This window comes from Lynx canadensis, chromosome B1 (genome assembly GCF_007474595.2).
Source record: "Lynx canadensis isolate LIC74 chromosome B1, mLynCan4.pri.v2, whole genome shotgun sequence".
NCBI classification, from domain to species: Eukaryota; Metazoa; Chordata; class Mammalia; order Carnivora; family Felidae; genus Lynx; species Lynx canadensis.
The window spans coordinates 102,197,215-102,208,774 of record NC_044306.2 but is presented as its reverse complement, the minus strand read 5'-3'; the positions used below and the strand labels follow the sequence as shown (position 1 = coordinate 102,208,774).

The 11,560-nt window shown below is 39.7% G+C and overlaps 1 pseudogene; it reads left to right on the top strand.

Annotated features, from left to right (window-relative positions):
• Positions 1–2,432: 2,432 nt before the first annotated feature.
• Positions 2,433–3,162, top strand: LOC115511547 (annotated as a pseudogene).
• The last annotated feature ends 8,398 nt before the right edge of the window (positions 3,163–11,560 follow it).

The window sequence follows — 11,560 nt, the reverse complement described above, 5'->3', positions numbered from 1 at the left end:
AGTCTCTGTTCTCTTGAAACACTAGGGTGAGAGGAGAGGAAGTTGGGCAATAGATCAGGGCAGAAGTTTCAACAGGGAAAATCACGTTTCTGTTGAGTTCTTCCTTATCACAGGGGCAACTCCACACCCCTGGATATGTCATGCATGCTTGCATGCTGACTGATGCTCAGACTGCAACATGAGGCCCCCCCAAGAGGAAAATGCAGAGCACTCTGAAGCTAACCTGACGTCTTAAGCCACTGTGTTCCGGATTGCCTGGCTTGGCTTGGCTATTTAAGGGCAGAGGCCAATGGCTGCAAGATTTCAAAGCTAAAATGGGCATTGCAAACCCTTGTGAGAGAAGCAAAGTTACACAGTATTTCAGCCTTGCCTTCTGCCACAGTGCCATTAAACAAGCCATCCAATCACCACCCAAGGACAAACTGCCACATTTGTTAAGGAAAACACCAAGGTCACAAACTGTACATTTTTAGTTACAACTCTAAGGGCACATATAGACATATAAATTTGAGTACCTAGCCAAAAATGTCTTTCCCACTATTTATCTTATCTCCTCAGTTGTACCACTGAAAATTTATTTCTTTGAGTCAAGAGTGTTTTCGATCTCTTAGAATACAAACATTCTGGTGGGTATATCTGGTAGGATCAGAGGAAATGACTGGTATCGGAAGGTGGGGCAGAGTGCTGGGAAGGGGAACAGAATGATAAAAAAGAATAAAGAGTCAATACAGATTGTGCTTACAGCTTGGAATGTTTGGAATAGAATCTGTAATCCATGGTTAGAAACCAGGTGGCTAAAAGCAAAATCACACCTGGACAGAGCTCCAAATTCTAGCTTGAGGCCCAAATTCTCAGCTCCCCCTCCTTTCCTGCCAAGACCTTCTCCCCTCTGGCTGACTTAACCTCAAACTTCAGACTCTTTTCTTACTTCCTTTGCTCCAGCAAACCTGCCATATAATAAGCACTGAACCAAGTAAATGTTCACTCACAATCTTGACTCTTCAGGTAAGGAATTCGACTTCTGTTTTCTCTTGTAAAAGGGGGCTAGTGCCATCATGGTTCCCTGATGCTAAAATAACAAACAAAAAATGTATTTCTTTGAGTTTCTGAACTCTGGAAACATTTTTAAGTGTGTACATTTAATATGGTAGTGTTTATATATATATATATATATATATATATATATATATCCCAAAAAGCTGTTACTAAATACTTGGTGTATCTTCTAATTAATGGCCCCATAGAACTAAAAACTATATATAGGGGTTTTTTTCTTTTCTTTTCTCTTTCTTACAAGTTAATGTGAGGAAATTAATGTGATAATTCTTAAGAAAACTTAACAGTATATCAAGGTAGACAAAAAAAAATGCTACGGGATTTTTTCTTAGAGGGCCTGCTATCTCTTGAATGATGGTTCAAATGATTCCCAATGACATCCTGTGTAACAGACACATGACACTCTTTCCTAAAGGCACAATTTATAAGGTTGGGTTCTATTAGTGGAAAACTCTTATATCATAAAAATGTCCTGATCACTGGGGTGCCTGGATGGCTTAGTCAGTTAAGCGTCTGACTTGATTTTGCCTCAGGTCAGAGAGAAAACAAGCAGGGGAGAGGCAGAGAGAGAAGGAGAGAGAGAATCCCGAGCAGGCTCTGCCCTGTCATCTTAGAGCCTGACATGGGGCTCGATCCCACAAACCATGTGATCATGACCTGAGCCAAAACCAAGAGTAGGACATTTAACCAACTGAGCTATTCAGGTACCCTATGGAGTTCTTAGTTACTCCAAGACTTGTTAAGGTATGGTGACTGCTTTAGTAATGAAGGCTTTTGGGCTCCTGGCAGATGAAGAAAGAGGAAGATTTGGGTACAAACAAACCATGTGGTACCTCTCCATGATACCAGGTGAATGGCTCCAGCTCTTCTTCCTGGTCTATTCTTTAGAAAATTTTTATATAGGAGGTATTTTCTCTCAAGTATTAGACTTCAGGATACATGGTGTCAGGGCCCCTGGGGTTCTGACTATGGTCAGTATTTTCAGATTCCAAGAATCTGACTTTCTCAAAGTTAGGTGTAAAATCTTGGCAATCAGGATTCAAACTTAGAACCACTGGCCTGTGTCCTCTGGGGATAAACATATTTTTGCAGCCAAGTAGGGATATTAAATATTAGATATTGAATTATACATTCAACAAATATTTGTTGAATAACTACTATGTGCCAAGTTCTATACTAGGCATGAGATATGCAAAGATGAATACATGCTCTTACAAACTAATAGGAAAATATGATAAGGACATGATCTAGAAATTCACAGAAGGTAATTCCAAATGGTCAATAAACACCTTAAATGTGTGTGATTCACTAACAATTAAAAATATGTAAGTTTAGAGTCACTATGGGGAGCCCGGTGCTGCTAGATGCAGGTGACCATGTGGCAGCTGCTGGCTCGAGCCAGTGGGCCACTCCTGTGAGTGCCGCTGTCAGATTCTTGGGCAGCCCCACCTGCCAGTGCTGGACTATGGATGCTGCTCCTGGTGCCAACTCTTGAGGATGTTTCCATTCTTGAAGAGCCCAAGTTTAAATTTGTTGAAAGGGCAACATCTGTGTGTGCCAAAAGTGAGAGGAGAACTTAAAAGCGACATATGAGGACCTTCTACTGAAGCTACTGAGTTCACAGAAGACAGTTGTGCAATCTTGGCACTGGGTGGTGGTCACCTCCATTGGAGCCATTTTGAAATGATGCACCTGACAATGTACTGCTCTGTGGACCCCAAGAACATATTTGCCTTATGAAGAGTACTAGCCCCTTTTCAGCCCATCACCTGCAAGGGTATGACACACATGGGAGCCAAAGGTGCCATTGATCATAACATGACTGGCCCATAATAGAGATGGGTGGGCATTGTGAATTCAAAGAGGTACAAGGCTTAGTTGACCAGGTGCCCACAAGTTGCCCTTCTGAGCAAAGGCCATGAGTGTGTGACTCTAGAGAAGATGTGGAAAGATCAAGAGGAATGAGAACAGAACAACTAAAACCCCTGGACCTTTGAGCGTATAGCCACTGCCAATGTACTGGGGATATGGGAAGTCCTGAGCCCCTATAACTTGACCCAGAAGGCACAGTTCTGGGGCAAGTCCTATATGCCTGAACATGTGTAGTGAGAATGTGAGAAATAAATGTACGAAGGCTACTGAGAGAGAAAGAATCTACATCTTTAATACCCTCAGCCTACCCTTAAAGTCTTTGGGTAGCTCTAGTGTCTAACCAAGGTGCAATATATGAGTAAATGATTTCTGAAAATTTGTACAACATATGTGGATTTTTTTTATATCTTTTTCAAGTTTTTATTTATTTTTTTAAATTTTTTTTCAACGTTTATTTATTTTTGGGACAGAGAGAGACAGAGCATGAACGGGGGAGGGGCAGAGAGAGAAGGAGACACAGAATCGGAAACAGGCTCCAGGCTCTGAGCCATCAGCCCAGAGCCCGACGCGGGGCTCGAACTCACGGACCGCGAGATCGTGACCTGGCTGAAGTCGGACGCTTAACCGACTGCGCCACCCAGGCGCCCCTCAAGTTTTTATTTAAGTTCCAGTTCATTAACATGAAGTGTAATATTAGTTTCAGGGATAGAATTTAGTGATTCGCCACTTTCATACAATACACAGTGCTCATCACAAGTGCACTCCTTAATCCCCATCACCTATTTAACCCATCCCCCCTGCCCACCTCCCCTCCAGCAACCCTTGGTTTGTTGTCTATAGTTAAGTGTCTGTTTTCTGATTTGCCTCTCTCTTTTCCCCTATGTTCATCTGCTTTGTTTCTCAAATTCCACATATGAGTGAAGTCATATGGTATTTATCTTTCCCTGACTAATTTATTTCATTTAGCATAATACTCACTAGCTCCATCCACATCATTAAAAATGGCAAGATTTCATTCTTTTTGATGGCTGAATAATATTCCAGTGTGTGTGTGTGTGTGTGTGTGTGCGCGCGCGCGCGCGCGCGTGTCACATCTTCTTTATCCATTCATCAGTCAGTGGACATTTGGGCTTTTTGCATAATTTGACTATTGTTGATAATGCTGCTATAAATATTGGGGTGCATGTATCCCTTTGAATCAGTATTTTTGTATCCTTTGGGTAAACACTAGCGCAATTGCTGGATCATAGGATAGTTCTGTTTTTAACTTTTGGAGGAAACTCCATACTGTTTTCCAGAGTGGCTGCACCAGTTTGCATCCCCACCAACAGTATAAGAAGGTTCCCCTTTCTCCATATCCTCACCACCTGTTGTTTTTTTTTGTGTTGTTAATTTTAGCCATTCTGACAGGTGTAATGTGATATCTCATTGTAGTTTTGATTTGTATTTCCCTCATGATGAGTGATGTTGAGCATATTTTCATGTCCCAAAAGAAGAAGAGAGAAAAGGAGGTGGAAGGTTTATTTGAGGAAATTATAGCTGAAAAGTTCCCTAATCTAGAGAAGGAAACAGACACCCAAATCCAGGAGGCACAGAGAACTCTCATCAAAATCAACAAAAGCAGGCTACCCAAGACATGTTGTAGGTAAATTTTCAAAATATAGTGATAAAGAAAAAATCCTAAAAGCAGCTAGATAAAAGAAGTCCCTAACTTACAAGGGAAGACCAATAGGGCTAGCAGCAATCTCTCCATAGAAAAATGGCAAGCCAGAAGGGCTTGAATTCAATGTGCTGAATGGAAAAAATCTGCAACCAAGAATACTCTGTCCAGGAAGGCTATCATTCAGAATAGGAGAGAGAAAGAATTTCCCAAATAAAAACTAAAGGAGTTTGTGACCACTTAGCCAGCCCTGCAAGAAATATTAAAGGGGACTCTTTGAGTGGAAAGGAAAGACCAAAAGCAACAAAGACTAGAAAGGAACAGAGAAAATCTCCAGAAATAATGACAAAACAAGTAATAAGATGGCACTAAATACATATCTATCAATAATTACTGAATGTAAATGGACTAAATGCTCCAATCAAAAGACATAGGGTATCAGATGGATTAAAAAACAAAACAAAACACAAGACCCATCTATATGCTACCTGCAAGAGACTCATTTTAGACCTAAAGAAACCTGCAGATTGAAAGTGAGAGAATGGAGAACCATCTATCATGCAAATGAATGTCAAAAGAAAGCCAAAGTAGCAATATCAGACAAACAAGATATTAAACCAAAGACTGCAACAAGAGATGAAGAAAGGCATTATATCATAATAAAGGGGACTATCCAAGGAGACATAACAATTGTAAATATTTATGCCCCCAACTTGAAACAACTCAAATATATAAAACAATTTATATCTGTTGATTTTTTAAAGTGCATTATATTTACATTAAATAGAATTTGAAAATTACCTCAGGAAAAAAATAAGTTAAAATGAGAAGTCATTTCACTCACATGAGGACTTTAAGAGACAAAACAGATGAACATAAGGGAAGGGAAACAAAAATAATATAAAAACAAGGAGAGGCACAAAACAAAAGAGACTCATAAATATGGAGAACAAACTGAGGGTTACTGGAGGGGTTGTGGGAAGAGGGATGGACTAAATGGGTAAGGGACACTAAGGAATCGACTCCTGAAATCATTGTTGCACTATATGCTAACTAATGAGAAGTCATTTTTTATTTTATTTCTTTTATCTGTTTGACAAAGGCTAAAAATAATGGTTATATCCAGTGTTAGAGAGAGTGTGGATAACTTTCCTACACTGTTGATGAAATACCACTTTTCTAGAGGAGTTTGTCAGTATGTATCAAAATAAAAATGTTTATCTTAACCTGATAATTCCCATTTTGGAAATGTAAATAAAGGCAGTAATACAAAAGCTCAAAGATGTGTATTCAGATTTTCATTGGAGTATTTTTTATAATAGTGGTTTCATATAAGTCTTATTTACAGTAGTATTAAGTAATTTACAGTATATCCTTTCGGTGGATTGCAGTGCAGTTGATTATGTATTCCTATGTTGTTAGGTATCCATAATATATCATCAAGTGAAAATAACAGAATACTAGAAACAAGCTCATCCTATTTCTGTTTTTAAAAAGTATACATACTTATACACATACTAAGAAATTAAGAAAGATCCTCCAAGATGATTAACATGGACTGATCTTTCATATATTTTTTAGGCTTCTCTGTAGTTCTCTAATTTTTTTGCAATGAGCTTTAGTTACTTTTATTATATGCAAAAAAAGTATTGAAATATAAATATCAAACACTCTTTCCTCAAAGATATCATGTTTGTATACACAGGCAAAATTTTTCAAGCTGCAGTAAAAGTAGTTTAATAATTCTAGAATTGGCAGAATTGGCAGAGCTAAGTTGTAAGTTCACCTCTCTTTTCAAAGCCCAGTTCCAGGAAGGGGATCCAGACAAGTCTTACTTTCTTGTCCTTCAGTGAGCCAGCCTCTCCAGTCCTTTTCTCAGCATTTTCCTGCTTATGGTAAATCAGATCCAGGTGATGTCATTTTCTTGAGCAGGAGCAGAACTAAAATTAATTAGGAGGTTCCTAAGTTCCAAGCACTCTGTTGGACACTTACATATTCTCTACTGGTAAGGTGTTAATAAAGTAACTGGCCTCAAATTAACAGGGCCATGATTCAAATCTAGTCCTCTGATTCCAAAAGCCATGCTATTTCCATGGGTTCCTCTGTGTCTACTTTTGTGTATTTGTGTGTTCATCAACATATAGATTCTTGCTTTAGTGTGAAATAGTTTGTGCCTATATACCTGCACTTAATTGGGTCTTCCTTAGAAGAGGCCTATAGTGGGAACAATTCTCTCATGCCCTAGCCTTTTTAACTGGCTAGAGACCTGCACACTCCAACCACCTACCCATCCATCCATCCATCCATCATCTCCATTTATCCATCCTTCCATCTAGTATTTGTTAAGAGCAAATAGCTTACAGTTTAAAAGCATGTTCCATAGAACCAAATTGGCTGGGTTCAAATCATAACTCTACCATTTACCAACTATGAGACCATGGACAAATCACTTAAATACTTGTGCCTCCTTTTTCTGTAAACTGGGGATAATAACAGTACTTACCTCACAGTATTGTGCACACTAAATTAATCAATCTAAAGTACTTAGAGCCATGCCTGGAATGTAATAAATGCATTTCCATAATGATTAATATCATGTGCCAGGCACTGGACTTGATAGTAAATTTCGAAATGGAACAAAATAGGTTTTCTGCCTTGAAGACTAGCTTATAGTCTAGGGGCAGAGACAGGCACACCTATGGCCATAAACACAGAGTTCTTTGGGGGCAGCACTGGAGAGGGTTGGCATCAAGGAGGCTTGCCAAGGAAGAGATTGTCTAATCTGAAGTCAACCAGTTAAAGGCAGGGAAAGGCAAGAGTGTGTGGCAAGCTTGAGGTACCCAAGTGGTTCAGAACAACTGAGGGGCAGAATGCCAGAGGGGTGTGGGAGAGATGGAGCAGGAGAGGGGAGGTTAGCTGGCTCTTGCTCTCTGTCAACTTTTATAGAAGTTCTTTAAATTTTGTGGAGCCGACTACAGCCCTTCCCCTTGACTTGCATTTAAACCTTTTTGCCTGTTATTGCCCTTAATTAATAACAACACATCAGACCTGAAGATCAGGTTGGAGGTCATGGGTAAAAGCTCTCCTTTCATCATGCTTTCAGTTTCTGGGGTGAAATGACTGAGTGTTTCAGCTATGCCAGTGTCTGGAAACTTTATCACATTTATAGGCTCAGACTGTGGAAGTGGGATTGACAGCTTTGAGGAAAAGTGACTCCCCCAGCCATCATTGGACAGACTTTTTGGGACCAGCTGTCTCCCAGTACAGAGAACAAGGACATATACTGGGCCCACACTTCTGCCTTCAGTGGAAATCATAGCGTGCCTGGCAGACTGGCCAGTTTTATTTTACAGTTCTTATATTGTCTTTCTCAACAATAATTATCTACCAAGAAAAGAACTTGAATGCTGAAATTCCCACTAACCAGGATTTTATAACTGTCTTGACTATTCTCAAGTATACTATTCTCCCTCTATTTCTTTGTTTGCCTTAAAGTATCAAGTATTAAAGTGTTTTATTAATCATTTTTGTATTTAAATTTTTTAAATATTGGGGTGCCTCAGCGGCTCAGTCGGTTAAGTGTCCGACTTTGGTTCAGGTCATGATCTCGTGGTTTGTGAGTTGGAGCCCCATGTTGGGCTCTGCGCTACCAGCTCAGAGCCTGGAGCCTGCTTCGGATTCTGTGTCTTCCTCTCTCTCTGCCCTTCCCCCATTTGTGTACTCTTTCTCTCTGTCTCTCTCTGTCTCTCTCTCTCAAAAAATAATTAATTAAATAAAATATTAAATAAAAATTAAAAAAAAATTTAATGTTTATTTTTATTTTAGAGAGAGAGAGAGAGAGAGAGCGACAAAGCATGAGCAGGGGAGGGGCAGAGAGAAGAAGACCGAATGCAAAGCAGGCTCCAGGCTCTGAGCTGTCAGCACAGAGCCTAACACAGGGCTTGAACTCACAGACAGAGATCATCACCTGAGCTGAAGTTGTACACTTAATTGACTGAGACACCCAAGCACCTCATTATTAATCTGTTTTAACTAATGCCTATTCACAAAAATTATGTATTCTTAATTTTTGTCTTTAATCAGTGCATTTTCTCAGTGAAATATGTGTCTCTCTTTCAATTTTTTTTTTAATTTTTTTTTTAACGTTTATTTATTTTTGGGACAGAGAGAGACAGAGCATGAACTGGGAAGGGGCAGAGAGAGAGGGAGACACAGAATCGGAAGCAGGCTCCAGGCTCTGAGCCATCAGCCCAGAGCCTGACGCGGGGCTCGAACTCACGGACCGTGAGATCGTGACCTGAGCCGAAGTCGGCCGCTTAACCGACTGAGCCACCCAGGCGCCCCTCAATTTTGAGATTCTCTTTGAAAGTAATGTAAAGGAATGCATGGGTGGCTCAGTTGATTAAGCAACCAACTTCAGCTCAGGTCATGATCTCACAGTCCTTGAGTTGGAGCCCGACTTCAGGCTCTGTGCTGAGGGCTCAGAGCCTGGAACCTGCTTCAGATTCTGTGTCTCCCTCTCTCTCTGCCCCTCCCCTGCTCACACTCTGTGTTGCTGTCTCTCAAAAATAAACATTTAAAAAATTAAAAAAAAAAAAAGTAACGTAAAGATGCTTGCAGGGCACCTGAGTGGCTCGTTTGGTTAAATGTCCAACCCTTCATTTCATCTCAGGTCATGATTTTATGGTTGTGAGGTCAAGCCAGTGTTGGGCTCTGTGCTGAGCATGGAGCCTGGTTAAGATTCTCTCTCTCCCTCTCCCTCTGCCCCTCCCCTGCTTGCTCTCTCTCTCTCTCTCTCTCTCTCTCTCAAAAAAAGAAAAAAAATGCTCACTGGACTGGTTACCAGTTTCCAGAGAAGGTTCAAACCTCGTTACCTGTATCTTCATGAGCATTTCTGTAGGTCTGTCATAACATCTTCAGTGTTTCTCTGTCGGCTTCTGCTTGCTTTCTGTTTTTTGGTGTAACATCCTCCGTAGGGTATTTTTGGCAACAGGGCTTGTCTGAATCAGTCTCCCTTTCATTTCTGAGGCAAACCAGTGATTCATCTTTGTTACAGGATTTCACAAACACTGCTATACTGTTTTGTATCATTAAGGTTTGACTTAGGGAAACAGATCAAGGAGAATTATCTCACGGGCATTCAACTTTCCAGTTATGTCTTCACTGTTGCTCCTGTCAACAGTACCCGGAAGAGTGTGAGTGCAGGTGAAAGTCTCCTGGACCTGATTTTAATACCACCCCTGCTCAGGAGGCCACAGAATGTGTGGAGGAAGAAAGTGGAAATTGCAAGTGTATTAAAGAGTAATAAAATTATGTGTGTCCCGATGTACTATACTGAGGACATAGGATCTCCTATATTGTATTCCTGCCAAAAGGATGTAGTCTAATGATGATGGAAATAATCAGGCACATCCAAATTGTGAGATATTTTGCAAAACAGCTAGCTTAGGATTTTCAAAAAATGTCAGTGTAATGAAAAACAAATGATTGGGGAATTATCCTAGATTAGTTCTCAAAATGTGCCAGCAGCATCAGCATCACCTAAGAATTTATTGGAAATGCGGAATCTCAGCACAGCCTCCCTACCAGACTCAGAATCAGAATTTGGATTTTAACAAGGACGCCCAGGTGATTTGCGAGCACATTCAATTCTAAGAAGCTCTGACCTAATATACAATTCATACTCAAATTTCCCCAGATGACCCAGTAATATCCCTTTTGGCTATTTCCCAATCCACCCAACTCCATATTTGAACCTAATCAAGTATCACACAGTGCATTTAGTTCTTAGATCTCTTTATCTTTTAATCTAGAACTGTGGCGCTCAAACTTTAGCATGCATCAGAATCACTTGGAGGGTTTGTTAAAAAACAGTTTGCTATCTCCTAAGGTGAAGGGAAAAAAAGCAAAAGTAAACTGTTGGGACTACTCCAAAATAAAAAGCTTTTGCACAGCAAAGGAAACCATCAACAAAACAATGGGAGAAGATATTTGCAAATGGTATATCCAGTAACAGGTTAATATCCAAAATATATAAAGAACTTACACAACTCAACACCAAAAAAAAAAAAAAAAATCTCATTAAAAGATGGGCAGAGGACCTGAAAAGATATTTTTCCAAAGAAGATATACAGATGGCCAACATGCATGTGAAAAGATGCTTAACATCACTAATCATCAGGGAAATGCTAATCCAAACTACAAGGAGATGCCACCTTACACCTGTTAGAATGATTAAAATCAAAAAGGCAAGAAATAAGACATGTTAACAAGGATGTGGAAGAAAAGGAATACCCACACTGTTGGCAAGAATGTAAATTGGTATAGTCACTGTGGAAAACAGTATGGAGGTTTCTCCAAAACTTAAAAATAGAAATACCAGGGCACCTCAGTGGCTCAGTTGGTTAAGTGTCTGACTCTTGATTTCAGCTCAGGTCATGATCTCACGGTTCATGGATCAAGCCCCACATTGGGCTCTGTGCTGACAGCACATAGCCTGCTTGGGATTTTCTCTCTCTCTCTCCCCCTTCCCCACTCTCTCTGTCTCTCTGTCTCTCAGTAAATAAACTTTAAAAAATAGAAATACCATGTGATCCAATAATTCCACTGTTGGATATTTACCCAAAAAACACAAAAACACTAATTTGAAAAATGTATATGCACCCCTATGTCTATTGCAGCATTATTTACAATAGCCAACATATGGAAGCAAATTAAATGTCCATTGATAACTGAATGGATAAAGAATATTTGGTATATATATGCAATGGAATATTACACAACCATAAATATATGAGATCATGCCATTTGAGACATGGAAAGACTTAGAGGGTATTATGCTAAGTGAAATAAGTCAGACTGGGAAAGACAAATACTGTATGGTTCCACTCATATTTATAAACTAAAAAAGTAAAAGCAAATTAATAAACAAAAACCAGAATCAGACCCATAAATACAGAGAACAAACTGATG